We start from the raw sequence: 26,549 nt of genomic DNA, 5'->3' as shown, positions 1-26,549 counted from the left end.
TTTTTGCTTTAACAGGTCACAGTTGACCTTGTAATATATATATATATATATTTTTTCTATCTACAAACTGTAAGCCTGTGTAACAGCTACAAGCTTGTAAGTGTTTACACCCATGAGTGCTTGTATCAGATTTATACCCGTTGATGTTGAAATAGATGACACATTGATTTAGTAACTTACTCCGGCGATGAAACTGTTCTGTGCTGCATTGGGGTTTCGAGGGCAGGATGACAGTGAAAGACTCACGTTCTTATAGTTATGGACATTGTAGTAAATTTCGGTAGTGGGGCCCAGGTGAGATTGGAAAACACTTAAGTGAGGAACACAGAGTAAAGAAGAGAGAGAGAGAGAGAGCATGTGTTAGTTGAAACATCTCAAGAGGTCATGTAATACATGTGTTTTTATGTAACAACCTAACAAGTATATGATCCTTACTATCCCCCAGGGTGGTGGGTGGCCAGAGACAAATAATAATAATAATAATAATAATAATAATAATAATAATAATAATAATAATAATAATAATAATAATAATAATAATAATAATAATGTGTTGCGTCTTTTTACCCTGCATCCTATAGTACTCTGTCTAATAGAGTCACAATACAATTTAAATAAACCATAACTAAAACAAAGCACCCTGATATATTTTTTTTGTCATTGTAAAGTTAAAATATTATTTTCTGACTGTTCAATTCAATTCAAGTTTATTTGTATAGCGCTTTTTACAATAGACATTGTCACAAAGCAGCTTTACAGAACATATGTTACAACAATCTCTGCTTTAGGACCTCCATGGGGTTTTAAAACAGCCAATCAGATATAGAGCTTACTGCATTATCGGTGTTAATAATTAAGATGTTTTGCTTAGTTTATTGTCTAATCCAAAGGACAAAAAAATATTTTAAAGAAGCGTAGTTATTGAGCCCGAGCTTGAATAGGGAACATTTCTTTCTTTGCGTATAACTTCTTATCTGAAAAGTGTAATTGAGGATAATTATGTAGCAGTGCATGTAGTTCAGGTGAGATGCATGCTGCGTATTAGTGTTCATGTTGATGAGGTGATTCAAAGCTTTTATTAAAAAAAAAACATACCAAAAAAAAACAACACTGTTTTGGATTCTAAGCATGTTGTGGGTGGGAAGCGAAGCGCGAGAGCCAAGTGTGGGTGAGCAGCATTGTGGGATGGTGTGTAGCTTGGCTTGGTTTTGAAGGCGAGGGGGTGGGGGTTTCTGGAAGCACTTTGCTTTATCAACAGCTGAACTTTTAAGCAGGTTGGAAATTTGCAGTGATGTGGCTGAGATGTCTGTAGGTGTCTGATGGCATAGACGAACGTGGTCTCATAATGAAATCATTATCCCACACAGCACGTCAGAGGGTACGTGGGTGACGGAACAAAATGATCTGGGTGAATGGACGATCTTTTTTTGGACCTGTTTTGTGTGTGTGGTCATCGGGCGCTATCCTGTCCGAAATCCTACAGTACATTCAACTGCTTATACAGTACAAAGATAATTGTCTTATTCCATTGTCAAGCTCGTCCTCCAGGACTCTTTGTTTTAAACGTGCCTCCGCTGTTTCGGGTTCCTGTACTTTAGAGATTTAAATGGGTATTACACGCTGAATTACTGGATGACAATGATGGAATAATAGCTGCGGAGCTGTTCTGGAAAGATGGTCGTTTGTGAAGGCTCGGGGAATGGAAGATGCTGCCTGTTGCAGACAGATTTACACACTCCCCCGCCGACATCCTGAAACTCTGCTTCTTCAGGCGCTTAAATTGCCACCGTGCAGAATGACATGCCATGCTGCATTTGAGATCTGAAAATGCCATTTTCGGGCTGCCTCGCCGGCCTCACGCATCAAGAGATGCTGCAACTCCATCCTGTTTATGTGCTGTCATGTTTGCCCTGTGCTGCAGTCCAGAAACCGGGAATGTTGTAAATTTGCCCAGAGTTCCTACAGATTGAATGGAGGAGAAATACTTGTTTCCCCTTACTTCTTGTTTAACATGCTGATCTATTTTCAATGAAATAAGCGAGCGATTATTTATCAATGTGCAAATCTGATTGGTCGGTTGCTTTTAAACGATTTGCGCTTCAGTTCATTTGGAACTACTGTAACTCGTCTTGCGGATATTCCAGAACGTTAAACTTTTCATCTTTAAAACGTTGAAAATGGCTAAAATATTCGATATGATATCATAAATGACTATGATACAAGAGAAATAATGTTCTGTGATGGGTTGGAACCCTGGATCCCATGGGACCGGCTCTGGATCTGGATAGGTGGAGGGATAAAAGGAACAAAACTCTTCAAGACGTGCTGTCAATGGAAAAAAAAAAACAAAAGCTTGGTACAGGTTGGATGGCATCACACATTTCTTACCTATCACTGAGCTGTGTCCAAAACCAAAATTGCCTTCATCCCAGCCAAAACCTCTCTCTCTCTCTCTCTCTCTCTCTCTCTCTCTCTCTCTCTCTCTCTCTCTCTCTCTCTCTCACTCACACACACACGCGCACACGCGCACACACACACACACACACACACACACACACACACACACACACACACACACACATATAACCTTCAAGTCCTGATTACAATGCATTCTGCCATTTACCAATCACTCACTCACTCCAATTTGCAGTAGAACCGTGACTGTTTTTCTTCCCCATACCTACATCATTACACACACATCACACCCACCAAGCTGTTCTGTTTGCCTTCAGTTTAAAGCTTTGAAGATTTTTTTTTTGTTTTCATTTTTTTCCCCTCCTGTTGCAGATTCATGCCTAAAGGAGTCACTACATCAGTGTGCATCTGCATGGATGTCTGAGATTCACGGCGTTAGGTTTATCAAAGTTCCCAGCTTGACGACCGAGGCTTGAGATTTCTCTTTTATGTGAAAGAAAACACTACTACACACAACTCTAAGAGACGATTCAAGTGCAGCACTTAAGAGCTGAAATAAAAAAGAAACACGACCGAGATGCTGCACGTCTAATCGTGAGTAAACGCAAAGGCAGAGAGAATGGTTGAAATGAAACAAAGCAGAGTTTTATGCTAAGAGTAATGAATGAAAAATGAGATTTGTGTGTTTGATTCTTTCAAAAAAAAAAAAAGTAATTGATAATTTTGGTGTTTAAAGGTGGGGTGCACGATCTTTGAGTCGGGCCGACTAACAAAACAAACGTGTAGCCATTGAGCAGAAAGGGGCGTGTCTTGTTTAGATGCGGCGGAGAGAGTGTTCAGTACGCATTGAAAAAAGCAGACAAAAGCAGAAAGCGATTGAAACACTGACATGGCGGATACCTCCCGTAACGTCCACCTCGGGTTCTAGGTGTTGAACGTCGTCTTCCGCGTGAAACGGAGCTAAACCTTTCATGGGACAACACACTACTACAAAAACACATTTGACCTGTATTACCATAGTATTACTCTTTGTGTTCATTTATTGATAAAAATATCCCCTCGGCCAGCCGCCTCAGCAGGTTCCGCCATAATAGTTGCCTGGGTTGCTTATGTATGTGTGGGCCAGAGCTATCAAAACAGGGGTGACACCCATTTGGGTTAAGGGCGTGTTTGTTTTGGTGATTTCAAATGTCAACATTGGCTTTTAGAGATCCTGCACTGCACCTTTAATCTAGTTTATTTTAATGAATGTCTATCTATCGATAGATCGATAGATAGATAGATAGATAGATAGATAGATAGATAGATAGATAGATAGATAGATAGATAGATAGATCGATCGATCGATAGATAGATAGATGGTTAGTGATGGAAGTGTAAATATCTTGAATATAATCACATTTATATTAAGATGACAATAAAGCACATATAAAAGATCATTAGATTATTTCTTTTTCTTCCGGACACTTTTTCGGCACGTAACTTGTCCCGCAGCTTTTGTCCTAGACCAATAAATGAGGTGTCAAATTGACCGGCTCATTGAGAAGAGGGCTCTGACTTTTATAAGCGATCCGACCAACGATGTTCGCACAACGGCCGAAAAAGCGGCCAAAAAAGTCCCATAGAAATGAATGGGAAATTCCTAAAATTCAAGCGAAATCAAAAATTTAGCACAACATGGACATGTCATATATCAAAACACTCAGCACGATGAGGGGAACTGACGTCACGTGTAGCCCCGCCCCCAAAATTATCGAAATAAACAATTTAGCACAACATGGACATGTGACATATCAAAACACTCAGCATGATGAGGGGAACTTGCCACGTGCAAGCACATTCACATTTTCTTTATTTCAGACTTTCGTTCTAGAGAGACGTAGAAGAAATACTAAACAAATAGAAGCATATTCGCCGTAGTTCTACTCGCTAAGCCGTCATTCTTTGATTCTAGTCTGAGGTGTAGATGAGAGTGAGAAAAGCTAGAGAGAGTAAAATAATAAAGCTCTCCTGCATTTCTGAGTGTAGCAGTAAAAAAAATTCGGAATTTCATTTTCAGTCCGCGAGTTGTGCAAAATGAAAAAAAAAAAGATCGTAACCATGGCAACAGCGGTATAGCGTTTCACTAACCCCTAAATGATGTTAGCATGTCTGCGTGTTAGTGAATCATCAGAAAACATAAAAAGATCCAAGGCATCCAGTTGTGTATGTGAGCATGTATTGTGTGATTGGGAGAGAGAGAGTGTGTGTGAGTGAGTGTGTGTGTGTGTGAGTGTGTTCCAGGTTCATCAAGAGCGTAATTAATAGAGTACGGTTCAGTTATCGTGCACGCCATTGCAGCGCTGGATCTACTTGAGGAAGGCTTTTGATGAATGGGCAATTAGAGAGAGCCCCCTTATGCCTGGTGGCTGAGTGATCTCTTTTTAATAGCACTCTTGTTTCTTTGATAAAATACAAAATGAATCATCAATACACTGGGCAAAAAAATGCTGAGCTTGTGATATTTTTTGGTAATAGGATGTTACAAACTCTGTGTGTGTGTGTGTGTGTGTGTGTGTGTGTGTGTGTGTGTGTGTGTGTGTGTGTGTGTGTGTGTGTGTGTGTGTGTGTGTGTGTGTGTGTGTGTGTGTGTGTGTGTGTGTGTGTGTGTGTGTGTGTGTGTGAGAGAATAAATGAGTGGGTTGCCAGATTGTTACTGGGCTGGTGCACATGATTGCATTCGTAGTGGATTTTACTGACTAATCGATAGTTAGGCAGTTTGATTTGAAGTGTCCTTACACCACAGGCAAACTTTCTCGAGTGGTTGTGGTTGTGTTATTGTTAGAAAAGTTAACCGAAAGTCCGTTTTTGTCCTTCGTTTTTCTCTTCTCCGCTCGAGAAGATTGCATTAATTCTAATCTATACCACGGTGCTGAATTCTCCTGTTTATATTAAGATGGTTTTAGGCATTTTTTTCCACAGTAACAACTCTTTTATCGTGACTTATATGATTAATGAGCTACATAATCTCAGCCTGACAAAGCAAAAATAATACATAATCCATAGGAAGGAGTTTTCAGTGTCAGGTAGGTTTTCCACCACGTGAAAGTCTTCAAGACGGAGGAATTTTTTCTGCTTCGCAGTTGCTTGGACAAGGCTGGTGAAGGAATGACTGTTTATAGTCAAACTAATATTAGTGATAATAGGACAAAAATATTGTATAGGGATAAAAATACTGTTTTTTTTACTCTTCAACAATCCTCGAACCATTTTTCTGCTGATGTATTAAAATGCAATCGCAATTGAGTTCTGAGTGGGAGACATTACTGTCATCCGTTTTCCTTACGGTTTTTAAGCAAAAACGTTCATATTTTTTGCATAATTAATGCCACTTGCGCTGAATCTAAACAGCTAAAAACGGTTTAATCCGTTTAGCTTCTTCATGCTGCCTGTTCTCAGAAATATAAGCTCGTATTTGAATTGAAGCGCTGGAACAAACATGGCAGACTGCATGAGCCAGCTGGTCCATCTGCAGACTGCAGTCCTTCATCGCTCTGGCCACGTGTTTCACTTCAAAGCCAGTAGCCAGAAATATGACGAGTTGTAGGGCGAGCGACACGTGCAGAGAGATTCGGGCCCACGTTTGGGACTCTGGCACACATCCTAACAGAGCAACAGTCAAAGTGATGCCGTGCGGAAGGGCAGTGTTAACAGGCAATGGCTGTGCTGGCCCGCTTCCAGTGAATGATTTATGGCAAGAAAGTGCTGCTGCTATTATGTCTTTAGTTGGTTATTAGGTACCCTGGCATCTAGTTGCCAATCAGAATTGAATTGTTTACCATAAATACTTAAATACATGACCTCTCTTTTCTCGCTTTAGGATTTCATTCGTCTGACTGATCAGAAGCTCCGGTCTTTGTAGGACCTTAATCAGCTTTTGAGTGCTTTATTGTTTTCTGTTTAGAAGTGTACCTGGTTTCATTTCAACTGAGCTTTGAGAAGAAATTAGCAGCTGTCCTGCACTTGATACATCTCTCCAGCTTACATTATAGCTGTGGGTTATTTAAGCTGAGAAAGCTCACCATTGGTGTGTAAATCCGGATCAAGTTGCGCTTAAATGAACCCAACAACCAGTCACAGATCACTATTGTTCCTGGCGATTAATCACTGATTATTACCGATTTACCCACCAGAGCACGTCTTTCTTCTTGGATTTAAACTCACTAATCACAATTGTTCCCAACGACCAATCAGTGATCACTGTTGTTAACAACAACCAATCACTGATGATACTGTACCATTGTTCCCAATGACTAGTCACTGATGATCACATTTGTTTTCAATGACAAATCATTGTTTACCACTGTTCCCAGTGACCGTTTACTGATCACCGTTATTCTCAATGACTAATCTATAAACACCAATCTTTCCAACAACCACTCATTTAACACCAAATAACAAATCACTAATCTCTCCAGCAACCAAGTACTGAACACACTTCCCCAAAACGAATCTCCAAATCCCACAGTAGCCCAATCACTGATGACCATTGTCCCCAGGGACCAATCGATTATTACAACTAATCCCTGGAATGAATCACTAATCACTATGCATTCTAACAACCAATTACTGAACACAATTGTTATAAAAAGACCAACCGTTTATCAACACTGTTCCCAACGACTGATTACTGATCACTACTGTCTCCAGTGACCAATCGATTATTACAGCTGTTCCCAAGAACCAATCACTAAACACAGATCTTTCCAATTACTTCTCCAAATGACTAATCACCAATCACCACTGCCCCCAGTGACTAATCCCTGATCTGCATTGTTCCCAGTGACCAATCACTATCATTAGAAAAAAAGTTTTGTTCTTAGTGACTAATCATTCATTTCCTACCGCTTATCCGAACTTCTCGGATCTCGGGAGCCTATGCCTGTTTCTGGCATCGAGACAGGATACAACCCATCGCAGGGCACACACACACTCTCATTCACTCACTCAATCACACACTATCGGCAATTTTCCAGAGATGCCAATCAACCTACCATGCATGTCTTTGGACCGGGGGAGGAAACCGGAGTACCTAGAGTAAACCCCTGAGGCACAAGGAGAACATCCACACACACAAGGCGGAGGCGGGAATCGAACCCCCAACCCTGGAGGTGTGAGGTAAACGTGCTAACTAAACGCACTAAGCCACCGTGCCCCCCCCAGTGACTAATCAGTGAACACAAGCAATCTTCATGACTAATCGGCGGTCGCTATCATTCCCACTCCATATTGTATTCTTTGTACTGTCCTTGTTTCTTGGCTCTATTCGTCCCTTCCTCACTCCTCAGTACCGCAACTTCTTTATGTAGAAATTATAGTGTTTTTATGGGGTTACTCAAAAAGAAAAAAAATTCACAGGCACAATAGTCTGTAGCATAAGTCTAACACGATAGCCTCTCCGATTTTGTTTGCGGCTTTGTCATTATTAATGTAGTCCTGCCCCACTGAAATCTATGGGTCATGAGCCTACCCTGAGTAATGTTGTATCCTGGCACTGTGTAGTCTTCTATTCTACTTCCCCTCCGGTAAAATATCCCCAGACGGAAATATCTCCGAGAGCACTTCTGCCTCTTCATAACCCAAACCCTGCACTCATTGTAATCCTCCGCCATGTAGCTACACTGATTAAAATTCTATTCTCATTGCATACTGCAAACTCCTATTGATTGCATCAATCATTTACACCCTGTGATATATCCTGTCCTCATTTGCCAAGATTATTTCACAGAAAAGACTGAAAAAAATTTTTTTTTACATAAATCTGCAAACATCTGTGCTGTGTTGGGAAATATAAAGAAAAAGAAAGTCTACTTGATTAAAAATCTCTCTTTCATACAGAGAATGAGAGAAAGAGAGATATGCTGAGTGTGTCTGTCATTTCTTAATCTTTCGGGCAATCTTTCTTGACCTTATTTGCCTCTAGTTAGGCACTTGAAATAATTACGCTTTGATTTTTCTGACATTGTGAGCAGTTTTGTGGAAAAAAACATTTGTTTGTTTGTTTGTTTGTTTATTTATTTATTTGTGATATCACACTCTATAGTACTGGTTAATCAATAAGTAATAATTATCTATGATATCTGTACACATGTTCAATACATATGAATGAAAAAGATGTATACACATGAACGTAATCCCTAAGATTTTGCGTTCATTTCTGGGATTGCAAAAAAGTTTCAATACAGTCCGTCACTTTGTTGTTTGCTATCAAACATCTGTTAGTTGCTGTCTGTTTTTATCTCTTTTAAAGATGTTAATGTAAAAATGCCTCCCCTTTCATATCATCCAAAACCATGAGTCATGATACTCTACGTACAAAAACCCTACAGTGTCCTTATTTTTCGTATAACAGACTCGCGTCGATTAAAAGTGGGGTCTCCGTTGTTTGAGAAATGCTTCAGAAAACTGAGTTGGGCCGACAAACAAAACAAACGTGTAGCCAATGAGCAGAAAGGGGCGGGGCTCGTCAACATTGACATGGAGGATGAAAACAAAGAAAGAAAGCGAAGAAAGGCTTACGATAAGACAAGAAGTAGGACGTGTTAATATAGGATCAGTTTTCCAGCGCTGGAGAGAACTGAACGTTTTCCGTGTGAAACTGAGTTACCCTTTCACTGTACAACACACAGTACTACAAAAACACATTTATATTGTCATAGTAAAAATATGAAATAGTAAAAATATAAAATATCCCCTCAACCAGCTTCCTCAGCATTTTCCGCCACAATAGTTGCCTGGGTTACGAATGTATGTGTGGGGCGGAGCTATCAAAACAGGGGTGACACCCATTTGGGTTAGGGGATTGTTTGTTTTGGTGATTTCAAATGTCAACATTGGCTTTCAAACATTTTTTCACACCGATTGAAAGTGTCTAATAAGTCAATTTTCATTTTAATCACAAATGAATGCCTGCGAGAAAAGGATCAAGTCAAAAATATATCTATAATTTATGCCTCCATACACGTTACGGAGTCTAGACGATACCGATTTCATAAATGTTTGTAGCATCTTGCTTTATTTATTTATTAAGTTCTTTTTATTTTATGTTTATGTCTGCTAGACATCTTGAATGCAATATAAAATATTAATAATCATAGAAATAGAAGTTTACGTAAAGTAATAGTCAAGCTAGAATCATATGCATAACGATTTTTTTTTTACATTTCGCTCACATTCTCTCTCTCTCTCTCTCTCTCTCTCTCTCTCTCTCTCTCTCTCTCTCTCTCTCTCTCTCTCTCTCTCGCGTTGGGTACAGAAGATTTATGTTTAGACACTGACTGTATTCATTCATTTTCCATTTGGAGTGGCTTTTGCGATGGGAATTGCTGTGCTCTAGTTTGTTCTCTCGCCTGCGCTCTTCACAGAAACAGAGAAATGGAGTTCTCAGTCCGCTCAGTCAAACGTGAAATCACCAGTTTCTTCTTTCCATGCCTCACAGTCAGTGAGGTCTCATTCATGCCTGAAGGGAAAAAAGAAATTCACAAGGACGTCATAGTGGACGGCTACGGGTACATCTACGGTACCTTGCTCGTGCATATGTTTTTTTTTTTTTGTATATGTGTATATGACATGAGGTTCGTAGATTAAATGGTATACAGACAGTCAATAGAGTGAATAGAAATAGTTCTTTTTTTTTTTCTTTTTTTTTTTCCATACGCTACATATGCTACGTTTACAGCAGCACTGGTACAAAATGTAGTGACACCAGACCTTGTCTGTCACTGCTTGCAGCCAAGTGCGAATACCTGCATGAGGATAGGAGTGATATAGCAAAGAAGAGCGAAAGGGTGAGAGATAGATAGAGACAGGAAAGGATAAGGAAAGGAAGGTGAAGGAAAATATGTGGATTTATACAGCATATGTCAGTTGAGATTAAGGCTTGTGAACATGTGTTTTTTTTTTGTTGTTTTTTTTTTAAATTCTGAAGGTGCTTCATGGAGAGAAAAAAAATAAACGAAGCATGTTTAAGATATTTGGACTGAAATATTTGTCATGGGTTTTGTTGTATTTCTGTATTTCCTGTGAGAATTTGTAAGCAAACATTTTTGGACATGAATCGAATTTAGCCGAGATTTCGTTTTCCGACGTTGGACTCGATGTTCCAGAATGCAAAGCAGCAGATACTCTGCTTAGTTAGCTGAAGTTGTACGAAATGACACTGATGAATTCAAAGCTCTGGATTTGTCTGAGAGAAGAAACGAGATTAAAATCCCATTAGCGCTACCATCACCAGGTACTGTAGTGCTTCACCAACATGAACAAACTTCTGATTCCAATTTGCCTTTGTGTGTACCAGCGTTTGTGTGATATTACTGGGAATTGTGATTGTATAGCAGCTGGTGAAGCACATCTGTTCTCCTCCCGGTCTTGTCACAACTATTATTGAAAGTAATTAGCATAAACAGATCTTGTCCCTAGTCCACACTTTTCTTCATTTCGCTCTTTTTTCCGAGCTTGATTTTCCCACCAAAATGAGCTCTTTCTTTTTTCCGGACTCCTCACTCCATATTACCCCACACTGGGATCCATTTAGATTTTATATTTTGAAAGTCCACCTATTTCCTATTTCAGTTACCATGCTTTACCGTGTACAATTACGCTCAGTTTGCCCTCTCATCTGTCTCTCTGCTTTGTTCTACTTTACCCCCCCCCCAAAACAACCCCTTAACCACCGCCACCCACCCCGATCAGGCCTCAGCACCGCTCCATCTCACCTCTGATCTATTGAGTACTCTGAGTTGCTCGTTTGATCGCTGCACTGTCGAGTGGTTTATTTTTGTTGCACTGTGGCTCACAAGATACCTCGTTCCATGCCTGTGCTGCCAACACGCTCGGAGCACAGAGAAAAGAGAAATAAAAGCTCATTTCGCTGCAATTCATCATGAGAAGATTGCCCTGCATTTATTGATAATTGCTTTTCCGTTTAACAGTGACTCCACGCCGAAGCGTCAGTCGTGTAAACTCTGAGAAATGCAGCTGTCACTGCAATTAACTTCTTGCTTTGCTTAATGAAAGGATTAATCCGCTGGCAAATCTCTCGGGTCTTTACGCACTTTCATTCATTTCGCTGTCAGAGAAATAAAGGCGACCCGTGTGGTGAAAAATAGGCCAATCTGTAAGCAGCGCCAAAAGCGCCATTCAACCACACGGTTTGATGTCACTTTAACTGCAGCCTCTCAGTTTTGTTCCTATTGACTTTTAAGCACCGGTGTTCATTTTTTTGGCTTCCTGCAAATGGCTGCTCTTCCCTCCTGCCTACTCTACATACACAAACTACAGCTCTGAATCTCTCTTTTCACTCTCGGCGTTGTCTTCCTGTGTGTTTTTTTTAGTGTCCTACCTTCAACAAACACGCATACACATTCTCACATATACAAGTACACATGAGCCCAAGCCCACACATACATACACACGCAAACTCTTGCTCTTTCCGAACGACAGCAAGCGGCCCTTCCCGTTGGCTGTCGCATATGGAAGCAGAACACAGCTAATTAATTGTGAATGTCACTCACTGGAGATCGAAAGGAAGCTTGCTTTAAATCGCCCGTGCAATCAATCACGCTATTGATCCTGTGCTCTTTTCATCCTGCCCCACATAAACAGGTGAGCATGATAAATCAGGTGCGTGGTAAATGTCGATCAGTCAAAGTTTTTTAGTTAATCCATGGATCAAAACTTAAGACATTTAGAACTGAACGTTAGGACTAAGCGCTTACCCTGGACTCGGGTTCAACAAAGATTAGGTAGATCATATAAATTGTAAAATCCAACCTGAACTACTTGCATTTCAATATTAAATACTAAGCATTTACTGAGCTTCTTTATTGCTTTAAGACTTTGTAATGGTTGCTACCTAGGGACAACATCTAAGTCAAGTCTATATTTTACATCTACACTGGATTTCTGCATTAACTCGAACATGGTGCATACTGTATGACATTGGAAAGGATATGCACGCTTTTCTTTTATCAGTTGAATGAATAAAAATAATTGTGGTATAAAAGCCTTTATTATCACCAAATGTACATAATTCTTTTCTTCACATATCCCAACTGAGGAGGTTGAGGTCAGAGCGCAGGGCCTTAGGGACAGGGTTAAGGGCCTTGCTCAGTTGCCTGACAGTTGCTGACCCTGAACTTCTGATCAACAACCCAAACCCTTAACCACCTATAGCACCACTTCCACTGTGGCATTCACTAAATTCCAGGGGTTTCATTACCACGACGTACAGTGGGCATGTTTCTGGATGGTCTTGGAAAAATGCCCTCTTTCAAAAAAAAGAGCATACTGTACCTACGATGGATAATGCTTTATTATCTTACAGTTAAGCTATTTTCAAAAACAAATAAACAACCAAAAACTACGGTTAGGGTTATGGTTAGGGTTAGATTATCAAATACGCCACGCTTACCCGATGACGCAATACCTGTTATGCTGTTCTGAAATCCCTGGAAATAAGTGCATCCGCTACCACGGTGAGTAAACTAGCATTGACTCTAGCATGACACACAACCACTGACCTCACTGGAATAGTGAAAACCTTTGGTCTGTATGGTCTGAAACTTTTTTAGCATAAGAACCTCATGTCTTCTGTGAAACATGGTAGCGGTAGTATCATGGTTTGTCCCCATTTTGCTGGAAAACACGGCATTCTGACTTAAGAGCCTAATTCCTGCTGTGAAACATGGCGGCGATAGTATCATAGCTTAGGCCTGTCTTGATGCATCAAGGCAGGATGACTTGCCATTGTTGATTCTGAAGGAAAATCTCAGGACATCTGTGTGAAATGAATCTAGAGAAATTGGGTAATGAAGCAAGAAATCAACTTTCAAGCACACAAATCTTTCCAGCAACCTGAGAAGAGTACATTTAAACAAAAAATGACTGTTTACAACATAAACAACTTACTTTTCAAATGAAAACAACTCACTTTTCAAATGAAAACAACTCAATTTTCAAATATAAACAACTCACTTTTCAAATCAAAACAACTGTTTTCTAACAAAAACAACTTACTGATCAAATATTAACAACTCACTTTTCAAATATAAACAAGTCACTTTTCAAATATAAACAACTCACTTTTCAAATATAAACAACTCAATTTTCAAATCAAAACAACTCACTTTTCAAATATAAACTCAAATAAAAAATAAAACTGTTTTTAAAAATAACGACTCAATTTTCAAAACAACTGTTTTCTAACAAACAACTCAATTTACAGTAAAAAAAAAAAAAAAGCAAGCAAGCAAGCTCATGTGAGGAAACCCACCAAGACAGCAATTATTATCACAGAAGAGTCTGAAAGAAAAGGTTCACTTTTGCCACTCACAAATCTGCAATAACAAATCATTTACCACAATAAATAAATGTCCAAATATAATATTTAAATCTTTGTCTAGTTTCAATATCATATTAATGCAGAAATATAGAATAAACTAAAGGCTTCACAAACCTTCGAGCACCACCGTGTCGGGATTTTTAATCTTTTAGAATACATTGAGAATAGCTATATCTATGTAAAGAGGAGTTTTCTAAGCTTAGATCAATTTCTATTCAGAGCACAATCCTGTCTGAAAAAAAAGAAAGATTTTCTCTAAGGGTCGATGTGCTTTTGAAGAAAGTCTCCAAATTAATAACATGCAGGTTTCGGAATCACTCGGGATGAGCACACACGGAGAGGTCATGAAAAATATTCATAGTTGAGTTGTCTGCTTTGATGGCTGCACACATAAAGATGAGAGAGATAAAAAAAAGAGTGAGTACTGTCAGATCTGGGCCATGCAAATCTATTATTTTGTAAAGAAAAGAAAATCTGAATCTCAGTTGAAACCTGCCACATTTCACATGAGAAACTCACAAAGTGTAAAGAACACTAAGGACGTTAACAGCAGTTAATAATGACTTAGTATTAAAGTGTAAGTTTCAATACAGCAGTGTACATGCTGAGAGAATGAATCGGGCTGAAATTATATGAATCGGTGAAGTGAGCGTATGGGGCAATTTTCATTCATTGATTTCTCCTTTTCAGCAATGGGTGCAAAATATGCTTTGGATCGGATTGCCGGTGCATCTTAGGGCACCATGAATACACACTCACGTTTATTCGCACCTAGAGGTAAATTAGAGTGGACAGGAACATGGTTCTAAAACATGGAACAAGGTCAAAACCAGGAATAAATTAAGAAAATAAGGCTTAGACTCAATGAAGGACAAAATAAAACAAGAACTTAACCAAAAGCAGGCGAACACAAATTGGTAACAAGCCAATAGCAGTAACAGTCGGGACAAAACTGGACTGATTTAAATTGCTGTGCACTTGGACGAACTGGCATTTTACACAGAGAGACATGCACATAAAAAAGAAAAAAATAGCCCTTATGTCATTGTTTCTTCCTTTATTTGATGTTTCCCATAGCAACAAATGCCATTTGCTTGTATTTGTTTTCTTTTCTGTCCTTGTCCTGTCATCCATTTGTTTTCCTATTTCCTATTCCTATTTTGTGTTATTTCATCAGCATGGCATCGTTCTTGCCAAATCTTACCATCGTACAATATTATCGTAGAGTCCATGAGTTGCCTTCTGTCTTTTCTATGTGTGCTTGTTTACCTTTTGACCCCTGATTTCGGTGCCTTTTTGCATTCTGCGTCTCTCTGCACGTTTCAGTTATTGCTCAGCATTTCAGTTAAATATCACTATTAAGCCCTCAGTGATGAGAGCTGAGCAAATAAGAGTTCCATCTAACAGCTGGTCCTGATACTTACTTCATTAACAAATTCCAACACTGTTCTAAAGCTGGACTAGTCCTCAGCTAATTATAATCCTTGGCAAAACAAAACTACAGCATTTACCAGAACACAAAGACGAATACAAAGCAAAACACGATGCTGTCTGATCCGTAAATGACAACTATGGCTTACAACCTGAGCAGAGAAAGAATAAAACAAAGATAGAGATTAAGTAGGAGTAAGGAGTGTGAATTCTTATCGACTATGATTTGTACCTTGTTGTTGCTCCTTATTAGAGCTTTAACACTGCGATGCTATCTATATCCGTATCTGTAAAGTGCTCCAGATGTCTGTATGTGTATTTGGCCTAATCAGATTTAAAAAATAAAGAAATAAAAATTAAGTGAGAAGGGAAGAGATACCTTTACCGCCAAGCGGTGTAGTATTTTGTATTGCCAGATTTGTTTTATATACTTCAAACATGAACAGAACTCGAAGGAAAGCTATTTCTGGCATTTGACCTTCTGTGACCTTGACCTTCATTCATTCATTCATTCATTCATTCATTCATTTTCTACCGCTTATCCTGACTTCTCGGGTCACGGGGAGCCTGTGCCTATCTCAGGCGTCATCGGGCATCGAGGCAGGATACACCCTGGACGGAGTGCCAACCCATCGCAGGGCACACACACACTCTCATTCACTCACACACTCACACACTACGGACATTTTTCCAGAGATGCCAATCAACCTACCATACATGTCTTTGGACCGGGGGAGGAAACCGGAGTACCCGGAGGAAACCCCCGAGGCACGAGGGAGAACATGCAAACTCCACACACACAAGGCGGAGGCAGAAAACGAGCCCCCAACCCTAGAGGTGTGAGGCAAACGTGCTAACCACTAAGCCACCGTGCTGAACTTGACCCTGACCCTGAAAGACAAGGCCTTGTCTTAATTAATAATAAATTAACATGGTAAGCTGTTGTAACAGAGACAACACAACAACACACAGCAAGAACTTAACACAAAACAGGTGAACACGATATGGTAGCAAACCAGAAACTCAGACTGAAACCTTGACCCTGTTCGAATCAATTCCAAAACCTAATCATTTCATCTCCGGGTTACAAGGATAATTAGATATAAATCCTTCAAATAGTCAATTACTCATTCTTGACATATCGTTCTAACAAGAATATCGGACACCTGTCTGGAAAGAGGGATGGATAGATGGATGGATGTATGGACCAATGGTAAAAAAACCTCATAGATATATTGCAGTAGCGATATAAAGATGAAAAGGTTTTGAGGTCCTGACCATGATGGTTAACTTGGTCCCTAGTGGCTCTCAATGCTGTGCTCAATTCCCAGGTAGGGAAGCAATCCAGCCACTGAGGGGTGGGGGGGTGTTGGGACTCTCAGTGCCAGGCCCGAGCCCTGATAAAAGTGTAGGGTTGAGTCAGGAAGGGCATCCGGCGTAAAACCTGTGCCAAAAATCGAATATGCCGATCAGCGGTGGCCTCTGAACAGGGAATAACTGAAGGACAACCACAACATTCTGTGACCTTGAGCATGTTTCGATCAGTTCCAAAATCGAATTAGGTCACAAAGTGGTTACAATCATAACTCCATATGAATTGTACACTCGTTCTTGAGATAGCGCTGTAATAAGAACTTCAAATCCTTGGACAGACATATGGACAGATGGACACACTGACGGACCAACTGCAAAAATCATAGCTTGCCAAAAATGGGCTTGAACCAGGGACTGATAAGCCACTGGTCCTTGAGATATCTCATATATAAAGAGATCTGGCTTAGATAAAGAAAAAAGATCTCTTTCATATAAGATTAATGTTTATATAAGATGATAAATAATGTTAAGAATATCGGAAAGGTTTAAGCAGGACAGTGTGAGGCCTTGAAGCCAAGTTTAGCCCACATTCACGACATCTCTTTTTATCTCATTGTCATCTCCACTCCACTCATTAGTTTGCTGTGCACTTGTGCGTCGCTAATACTCGTTCAGGAGTCGGTGCTGGCTGTGGTGAGGCTGTAATTTATGGTTGCGTAAGCTCTACAACCCTGTGCCAGCATTTTTTCTCCTGTCTTCTGTCTCCTTCATTGTTTTTATCGGTGTATCCTTGGTGACCTCTAACGCAGCGTCCCGCTGTAAATTCACATCACCGCTGATGCCTTTATTGGTATGATGGGGTGGAATGGCAAGGAAGGGAACTAACGTACACGCACATCAACATCCACACTCATAACTCTTGAGCGTCGTCTTCTCTCGCTCTTTCTATCTCTCACACGATACACGCCTGAATGCTTCTTCTCCACACTCCTTTATTCCCTCTGTGTCTGCACTCTAGAAAAAAAAAAAACCTCTCACCTCAGCTGCTCAGACAGATACTAATGAGTCACTGATTAGTTCATTAGCCTGACACTCACTCCCTGCCAGAGTCATCACTGTTTACTTTCTATGTGGACAAACCCACGTGCCTTTCACCAACCCGATCTAACGAGGAGCTTCTGAGACAAAGTGCTGCTCTGTAGCAGTGACATATGAACCCGGTGAGACTTTGATTTTGCTTCGCAAATAGGCAATAGCACTAATGTGCACCGCTTTGAAGCACGTATTTCTTTCATTGCTCTCTCTTGTCACAAAATAGAAAATCTGGCCTCATTACAGTTTTACACGTTATTTATTTTCCTGCTGGGACAAAAGAGTTGGCTGGTCTTTCAGACACATTATTCTCTGAAACGGCTCCCTGCTAATCTATGCAGCCTGCAGCAAAACCTATCTGATTGGCTGATGTGCCGCCTGCCGTCACCTGATTGGAGGAGATATTACCATCCTTGTGCTTGTGATAGAGAACAGATGAAGTGAAAGTAACGAAGGAACAGAGATGAGAGATGGTGCCAGGTAGAGTAAACAGGAAAGAAAAAAGAAACTGCAATAAAAAGTCGACCATGTGAGGGATATGCAGTAAGGTAAAATATGAAATGAAGCTGTGCCAGCATCTGTTAATGCTTCAGATATCTGTATCTCTATTCGGATTTAAATCCCGATGTGGGTGTGGCCTAAACCTCCGAAATGTTCCTCAATCGCAGCTACATCACCTAGGTTTATCATTTGTCTTAACTCATTCATTCATTCATTCTCTACCGCTTATCTGAACTACCTCGGGTCATGGGGAGCCTGTGCCTATCTCAGGCGTCATCGGGCATCGAGGCAGGATACACCCTGGACGGAGTGCCAACCCATCGCAGGGCACACACACACTCTCATTCACTCACACACTCACACACTACGGACAATTTTCCAGAGATGCCAATCAACCTACCATGCATGTCTTTGGACCGGGGGAGGAAACCGGAGTACCCGGAGGAAACCCCCGAGGCACGGGGAGAACATGCAAACTCCACACACACAAGGCGGAGGTGGGAATCGAACCCCCAACCCTGGAGATGCAATCAATAAAGTTTGTTCAATTATTTAAAAAACAAGACGAAACAGTGAAGCATGCTGGTGGTAGCATCACGAGTTGGCCTCTGTTGCTTCTCTGATTAATGCCTACTGTGCTCATTCGCTGATGTTTTTTAGTGGATGGCGAAGTCTTCTAGGCAAAGGCACTTAGATAAGAACTTAGAATATGAAATTGCATAACTACCCCCCCCCTATTGTTTGGATTAATTGGTTAATCCAAACAATACAGTTCCATCCCTAAGTGAGCCAGAAGGTATAGAAGGCAATAAGCTGGAATACAGCAGGAACAAGAACAGGAAGTTAGATCAGGAGAAGAAAAGAAGCCCAGAAGGTGCTCCTGGACTTACTCTATCAGAATGATAGTAAGACAGATGGATAATTACAGAGATAGACAGATAGCTGATAGATGGTGACGTTAAGATGGAGATGAAAGTCAGTCCAGCGGGTGGCTTTTGGTGTGCTGCGGTGATGGTGATAAGTAGAGCCAGTATCTTCCAGCGGGGTGGACTAATTCTGTAGCAGCTGCCAAGCTCACAGGGCTATTTTTAATAGTATTAAGCCCATCTTCTTATCAGCCGAGCGGCCGAGCACCGAGTGAGGCGAGATTGAAACAGCGATTTCCAATTTGAGATTGTGTCACACACATCTTTCTGCTCTAAGATAACATCGGCAAATCAGCCGCCATCATCTCTCTCTCTCTCTCTCTCTCTCTCTCTCTCTCTCTCTCTCTCTCTCTCTCTATCTCTCTTTCTGTCTCAGCTTTCCTTACTTTTCCCTTCGTTTCAATCGTTCCTCACCTCCTCTCTTTCTCTTTCTTTCAGACTTTTATAGTCACAATTAACTTAATAGCGCTCTTATACAACCTTAAACAAACCAAAAATCTTTTTCCAGTTTGCTGGCTTTCTAGTAGCTTGCTTTCCTCCTGCCTCACCTGCTTCTGCTTATTTATTTATTTATTTATTTATTTATTTATTTATTTATTTATTTATTATTTTTAATTTCCGGCACCTCTCTTGCTCTTGCACTTTTTTCATTTCTCTTCTTGTCATGATGCATAAAGCTCGCCTGCTTTTTTCCTGCCTCAAGTCCTAACTCGATTCCCTGTGGCCTTTTGTGAAGGAAAAAAAAAATGGCATGACTTTTCAGTAATGCGCTGCAAAAGGTTTACCATTGGCACGACCTTGGTGTGATAGTTCTCTTAACCGCAGCTTAATGGTTGCTCTGGGTCTCCAAAAGCTCTCTATTCATTTCCTTTGGGACTGAAATGGCGCTAAAACCAAAAGACAGGAGGACACGTGAGCACACAAACATAAGCACCTGTTTTTGTTGCCGGTGTATCTGACACCTGTCGTCTCAGCGTGTGTTTGGGCTCTCGACCGAATATCAGCACACGGCAAGGAGGAGAGCAGCTCCGCTAATTAGCTTGATCAGTATAGTGCACCACTTTTTGCTTTTTTTTGTGTTCTTTTGAATACCTTTTAGACCTCACAATGCCCTGATAATAATGCACAGTAAGTGGTGTGCTAGAGATCACAAACATACACCCACCCACCAACCCACATGCACTCACACACTCACAGGGTCCGATCTTTTGTGCTGCTAGCACAGCCGTGTCAATGTTAAGCGGCTGCCTGCGGTGACTGCTGATCTTTTCAGTGCAGCTGGATACCCCCCATGGGAACCAGGGCACCCCTCCATCCCACTACAGCTATGGCCCATGCAGTATACAGTACATGCACAGGCTAGGGAAGAGACTCGGGATAATCCTTAGCACCAAAGACCAGCTGAGGGTGCTTTGGAAGGGAACAAGCTTAATCGGTGCTTGAGGCATGAATCGGTGTGGCCAGGAAGAGAAGCCAAATCTTTATAACTTCCTCACCATTTAGCAACATGTGTCATTTCACACACGCCTCTATGACTATGACATCATAATAAAACGCATTCCTTAATCGATATAAGATTTTAGCTCTCTATGATTTTATGTCATGAATGTTCCAGTCAGTGCAACATTTCAGAAGCAAGCCAAAGCCGATTAGTATGGTACAGTCGTCTGCACGTTTCCCTCACTTTCTAGTATCCTGTGATGACTCACTGGGCCATAAAAGCCAAATGGGCACATGGGGCATGACTTCAGGTCTATACAAACATAGTCATGCCAAGCTGTGCACCCTATCAACCACCTCTCCTCTATCTGCTGCTCTGCCAGGATTTAGCACGCACTGCATGATCCTTTCCTTCTCTCTGTCTCTCTCTCTCTTTCTTTTTTCTCCATCATTTCATTCCTTCATACTCCTTCATTTTTTTTTCAAGCCTTTTCATCATGAGCAGAAATATCAAATCATTTCACATCAATTAAGTCATTCATTTAGAAATTTTGCCAATACCAACGATAGAGTTTCATCCTCACAGGATATTGGAGGAAAAAAGAGGGGAGTTACATGAAAAAGTGTTGCCTTTGTAAAGCAACCTCTCTGTGTTTATTTTTAACTTTATGGTATTCGTGCTATTGCTGAGAGCAAACATTATCTCTCTCAGCAAGGTACACCATTATCCAGAGTGTGTGTACTGTATGCGAGAGTGTACCCCTGTGATCATGATGGTATTTGATGATGATGTGTTTGTTTAAGGGAGAATGACAGGAATTTGTGTCCTTGCAGCAAAGAGAGGAAAGATGTGCGTGGCTTAAAAAAAAAAAAAGATCGACAGAAATCCCTTTCATTTATTGTTATGGTGATGAAATGATTATGCCCCGGTTCTCATTTTCTCTGTGTGGCAATTTCGATTCATCCCACTGAATCAAATTATTTGATTCACCAAATGATTCGATTCAAGCCACTGATTCGAGTCATTTGATTCACAAAATGATTCGTTCGCTGATTCATTTTGCGTAAGTTCTATCATCACACCCGTTGAGGTGCTCCTACACAACCAACACTTTTAAATTGGGGGTTATGCTTTGAACACAGTTTATGACCGACGTACTGTTCACAGACTAGTTCCTTCCATTCACACCGGGCCACATGTCCTGTTTTAAACAGAATAAGCACCGCTCACCAAATTCGTTTAATAGGTCCAACCAATGCCATGCGCCTATTATACCATATTTCATTAATTTTTTTTATATTATGCTAATGTTGTAGTTAGGGCCATGGTGGCTTAGTGGTTAGCACGTTCGCCTCACACCTCCAGGGTTGGGGGTTCGATTCACGCCTCCGCCTTTTGTGTGTGGAGTTTGCATGTTCTCCCCGTGCCTCGGGGGTTTGGCACTCCATCCAGGGTGTATCCTGCCTCGATGCCCGATGACGCCTGAGATAGGCACAGGCTCCCCGTGACCCGAGGTAGTTTGGATAAGCGGTAGAAAATGAATGAATGAATGAATATTGTAGTCACCACAATGTAAATACTGTTTCTGTATTCAAAAAAAATTATGTTTATGTTAATCTGCTTTGAAGAAAACCTGCCCACGGTTTAAGGGATAAGCCGAGCGTGCATAATTTTACTAATTCTAAATATCATTAAGATATTGTCCGCTATAAAGGAAAAATAACATTAAAGCTATGACACTGTTACTTAATTCTTTTATGAATTAATTAACAGTGTCATACTGTATGTATGTATGCAGTTAATTTTTTGCTTAAAAAATGCCATTCCATATATTTTCTATATAAAATGCAGAACTGAATATATGGTTAAGATCATCAAGTTTAAGCTCTGAATACCAATGTGCACAGTTTGAGAGTTAAATCCTCACTCAACTCAATTCTAAAATACTTATTCTTGAAACCTGGCCATGGATTAAACATGCAGAAGAAATACATTTTGGAACAGGTTGCTCAACAAAGTCTGTATTACTGCAAAAATTTATTTCCTTTCTCCAGTTTCTTATGAAAAAAAAAATAAAAAATTTTTTGTTTATGTATGAGTCAAAGCTTCTGAAACCAGGTCATGTGGCATGACTCACTTTGGAAAAAAATAAAAACCCATCCAAATCCTGGATTTTAGTATGTGTTGTGATGTAGTACCCATGCAAGTATCGTGCAAGCCGAGCCACGATGTACTGCTGAAGCTAAAAACAGTTGCCGTTATCGATTGGTTAAAAACAGTCTTCACAGAATCATCGTGATAATATCTGTCGGATTGCTAGAGATGACTTTTTAATAGCACATAAAGAATCAACGACAGTGTGCAACAGGGGCGGTTCTAGGCCTTTTTTAAGGGGGCTCCAGCCCTCTGTCTGTAATCTCAGCCACCCTAAAACTATAAGGATCATTTTTACTTTCATAAATAAACAATAAAAATTACGTTAAAATGCATCACATGTCGTCGATGGGAAAGAAAATTATTTATCAGTTTGATCCAAAAGCGTTTTTTTTTACTTTGCTTTTACGCGCGTGCGTTGCAGTCTTTCAAAAGTGCGTCTTCAGCTGTCTGCTTTATTTGAACGGAAAAGCACAGGTACGCGCAGCGTGCACGCGCAGTCAGAGCTGGAGGCGTTTATCTATAACGTTAATCGGCGGAAAGAAGCAAAGACGGCAACCAAAAGCAGTGAAATGTACTATTCTTATTACCAGAGTTGTAGCACAAACAAAATATTAATGCAAACAATCCATTCAATATTAAATAAAAATAAATAATTTATTGATTTGGTCTTTGTCTTGTGAATATTTGTTCCTTAATGACTGCATTCGTTGGACACACTGTTTGTAGAGAATGCACACATACATGAACTAATCTGATTCGAGACTGGCATCATTACATCATGCATAAAATGTTGGTGTCCACTTCTGCCATTTTAAATAATACCATAACTTTTGGTTTACTACGTAGTCATACAATATATAACATAAAACTCTTCTTGTTAATGTGCTTGCAAAGCACATTCTTATTCTCTTGCATACTACTTCTTCTTCTTCTTCTTCTTCTTCTTCTTCTTCTTCTTCTTCTTCTTCTTCCAGACACTTTTTCGGCACGTAACTTGTCCCGCAGCTTTTGTCCTAGACCCATAAATGAGGTGTCAAATCGACCGGCTCATTGAGGAGAGGTGTGCTATCTATTTTGTAAGCGATCAGAATTCCAGAATTCCCAGTATGGAAGTTCAAAGGGGTGTTTTTCCCCCATAGACTTGAATGGGGAATCTCTTTGTAGATGTGCTAACATCCAAAAGAGGGCAGAAGACACCAGTAAATCTGTCAGATCACACAACGTTGGAAGAAAAAGATCAAGGACGGAAGTACATTTTTCGGTCAGAAACGCGTTTTGGATTAAATCGTTTTGGATTAAAAGGCTTACATATTCCAGTTCCTTAGACTCTTGGGGATTTTTTACAAGCATTTGTTTTGAAAAATATTACCCCAGTGAAGAAAGGTAAGCACCGCCAATTTCCGGTGACTATCAACTTGGATTAAATTAGTATGATGGCTATAAATCATATTATGCTTTGTGTGTGGGCTTAATAAAATCCCGAGAGTCTAAGCTTTCAAACAATATAACATTTAACCGTGTATTTAATTCTTAAACCTAGTACTGGGGTGCCTTGGACAGCACGGTGGTCACGTATGTTGTTGTTTCTGCCATTTGTATAACGTTTTGTTGTTTTCAACTATCAGTGTAGTTTTTATAATTTTTTATTTCACTTTAAACTAATGTCCTTTTAAGAGCAGCAACGGCTCTTTTAAGAGCCACCCATTAATTAAAATTAAGCGCATTTTTTCTTTGTCTCCTCACATTACATATTTTTTTTTGACATGATATGACACATATATCACAAAGAATGATAAGAATGACTTTAATATAATAAAGCTTGGGTACAATTAGACGCGCCATTCTTCACATTAGTGAATTAATACATAAAACTGCAAAGGCTTTCTCGTGTTCCTAGATGGCGTAGTGGATAGCGAATCCATTTAGCATGCAGAGATTCGGGGTTTGAATCCACCGTTGGACAGTTTTTTTTTTTTCTTCTAAAACTTTATAATAAAGGTTCATTAGTTGACATTAGTTACCACATTACTTAACATGAACTAATAATGAACTGCACTTCTACAGCATTTATTCATTTTGTTCATGTTAATTTCAACATTAACTAATACATTATTAACACCGTGTTAACATTACTTAATATACTGTGAACTAACATGAACAAAGAATAAACTTTATTTTAACAAGGATTACTAAATACAATAATTTATTACTCATGGTCAGTAAATGTTAGTTAATACATTACATTTGAACTAATGATCCTTATTGTAATGTGATTATATTTTTTCCCAGTAGTTAATAAACTGTGAACTAACATGAACAAAGAATAAACTTTATTTTAACAAAGATTACTAAATACAATAATTTATTGCTCATGGTTAGTAAATGTTAGTTAATACATTACATTTGAACTAATGATCCTTATTGTAACGTGATTATATTTTTTCCCAGTAAAATCACTGATTGATGCTTTAGTTCAAGATCTTCATGGCACTTGTTTCAGGAAAAGATAAATGGATTTTCAGGTGTGCTCTTTTGTTGCAGGTGAGAAACTAGTCTGCAAATATAACCATAGTAACTGTGCAGCCATACCCTAGCAACCATGTAGTGCACCTTATGAACCATATTGCAATATAAAGAAGCCATATCTCAGTTACACAGCATAAAACACTCAGCACGATGAGGGGAACTGACGTCACGTGTAGCCCCGCCCCCAAAATAAGCGAAATCAAAAATTTAGCACAACATGGACATGTCATATATCAAAACACTCAGCACGATGAGGGGAACTGACGTCACGTGCAAGCACATTCACATTTTCTTTAGGAAATGTACCGTTCTAGTTTTAAATTCTCACTTAAGGCTAAGGCCCCCTAAAGATGAATTCCTAGAACCGCCCCTGGTGTGCAATTTATGTAAATTCGAATCTGCCATTGTTTTAGAAAGCAGCCTATTTGCTTGCGTTTGCTGCATACATACTGTACGGCATACAATAATCTAGATTCAGCAACATAAAATGTTCTTCTTGTGTGTGGGTTTTTTTTTAACCAGTTAGTGTTAATAGTTACATTTACATTTACAGCATTTGGTAGAGTCCACAGGAGAGCTGCTTCCATTCTCAAAGACCCCTCCCACCCCCAGTACAGACAATCAGAAGTGTGAAATGTAGGACCTCTAGACTGAAGAGCTCTTTCTTCCCCTCTGCCATCAGACTCCTAAACAGCTGATAGGAGTTTGCAATTATGTACATAACTGTTTACATTGAACTACATTTTTTGCACATTCATTTTCTCAGAACTGCACTACCTCACCAAGAGCTGCACTACCTCAGTTTATTGCCTTATTCGGCACTGCACCTCTTATTGCCTTTATTAAGAACTTTATTTCTTTTATTGCTCTTTTTTATTCTATTTTATTCATTTTTCATTCACACATTTTTATTTTTACTTTTTACTTTACTGTATGACATTTAGTGTGGACAGCAAAGTAAGAATTTCATTGTGCAGGGAAACATGCTTTCTGTCTGTGCATATGACAATAAACACTTTGAATTGAATTGAATTGAATTGAATTGAATTTGGTAGACGCGCCTTATCCAGAGCTACGTACATCAGTGCTTTTGTCTCTATCGATGAATACATTAACCCTAGTTCACTAGGTTACAGATTTGGGATACCATCAGCCTAAAACTCTGTTCTTTTTTTTTTAAAATATACACATACAACAAACAGAGAAAGGTCTTCACCTGTCGTTTGAAGATAGCCAGTGACTCAGCTGTTCGGACATCTAGGGGAAGTTCAGTCCACCAGATCGATGCCAGAACAGAAAAGACTCCTGCTGTATACCTACCTGTTACCCTGAGAGATGCTGGGACCAGTTGAGTAGATAAAAAAAA

At 39.8% G+C, this 26,549-nt stretch overlaps 1 protein-coding gene across 3 annotated transcripts in view; it reads left to right on the top strand.

Annotated features, from left to right (window-relative positions):
• LOC113644125 overlaps positions 1 to 26,549 on the top strand; it is a 131,240-nt gene that overhangs the window by 1,308 nt on the left and 103,383 nt on the right. The window contains exon 2 of one of the 3 annotated variants that reach the window (XM_027148717.2): positions 2,788 to 3,009. The exons of 1 other annotated variant lie outside the window; for it this stretch is intronic. The gene's annotated coding sequence lies outside the window, so the exon portion shown is untranslated. Of the gene's footprint in view, positions 1 to 2,787; positions 3,010 to 26,400; positions 26,531 to 26,549 lie in introns of those variants that run through there. One more of the 3 variants, XM_047800548.1, reaches the window with a different exon arrangement.

The sequence above is a fragment of the Tachysurus fulvidraco genome, chromosome 1 (assembly GCF_022655615.1).
Source record: "Tachysurus fulvidraco isolate hzauxx_2018 chromosome 1, HZAU_PFXX_2.0, whole genome shotgun sequence".
NCBI lineage: Eukaryota > Metazoa > Chordata > Actinopteri > Siluriformes > Bagridae > Tachysurus > Tachysurus fulvidraco.
Note: the sequence above shows the minus strand (reverse complement) of the source record. Positions and strands in the feature narration are given on the sequence as shown.